The following is an 863-nucleotide window of genomic DNA, read 5'->3' on the forward strand; positions in this document are numbered from 1 at the left end:
CTTAGCCTGCGAAGTTTCGCGAGTGTCCGATGAGAAGGAACGAAAGTGATATTTGGAATGGTTTACGTGTTTACTTACGTAAGCTGGAGGGGACGGGGGAAGTGGTTTGGGAGAAATGTGCAAAGGTAACTAGTGTTTCGGGTTCATCTTGACAAAAGAAAACGAAAATGTTTTATGCCCAAAGATGATCGGAATCGAAATGGCAGAGGTATGTTCAAATGTTCAATAAAGTGTTAAATCGCCTCTGGCGGCCAAACGGTGCGTCGGAGGTGAATTCTGACGGCAGTTTTCGCCCGTAACCCAAAGGGTTACAGGGTCGTACCTCGCCGAGACGAATAAAACGCATCCTTCGAACGTTCAATTTGGAGTTATCCCCCTCCGATTTGACAATTTGGTCGTTTTGGCACACGTTTACCCCTTTGGTTTCTATTAACTTTGCCATTTTGACTCTGATCGGATTTGAGCATAAGACATTTCCTTTTTAATTTTGCAAGAAGAATCCAAATCTGTGATTATACCAAAAATTTGATAACTTTTAGCAAATTGTAATTTTACAAATTTTTCATTGTAACTCAAAATAATGGTGTTCAGTCGTAAAACGACTAGAAGTCATTTTATCTTATAAAAAAGCATCTTTAAAGGCTTATTACACTTACAACTATTTTTTTCAATAGCAATATACTTCCAAGGGTCCAAACAATATTAGAGCCATAGTCGCAACTTATTGTAGGATAAGCCGTTCAAAATCAGAACGAGATTTATAATTCTCTTACATTGACTAGATTTTTCTAGAGCCATATAATTTCTAATGATACTGAAATAAAATGGTGAGAGGATGTACAATACATTCTATGATAAGATAT

General features: G+C 37.3%; 1 protein-coding gene across 1 annotated transcript in view; it reads right to left on the reverse strand.

The window, feature by feature from the left end:
* Positions 1-863, reverse strand: part of LOC113204193 (protein inscuteable homolog) — a 93,721-nt gene that overhangs the window by 92,107 nt on the left and 751 nt on the right. The window lies entirely within an intron of this gene.

The sequence above is a fragment of the Frankliniella occidentalis genome, unplaced genomic scaffold (genome assembly GCF_000697945.3).
Source record: "Frankliniella occidentalis isolate FOCC.00 unplaced genomic scaffold, Focc_3.1 Scaffold4, whole genome shotgun sequence".
Taxonomy (NCBI): Eukaryota; Metazoa; Arthropoda; class Insecta; order Thysanoptera; family Thripidae; genus Frankliniella; species Frankliniella occidentalis.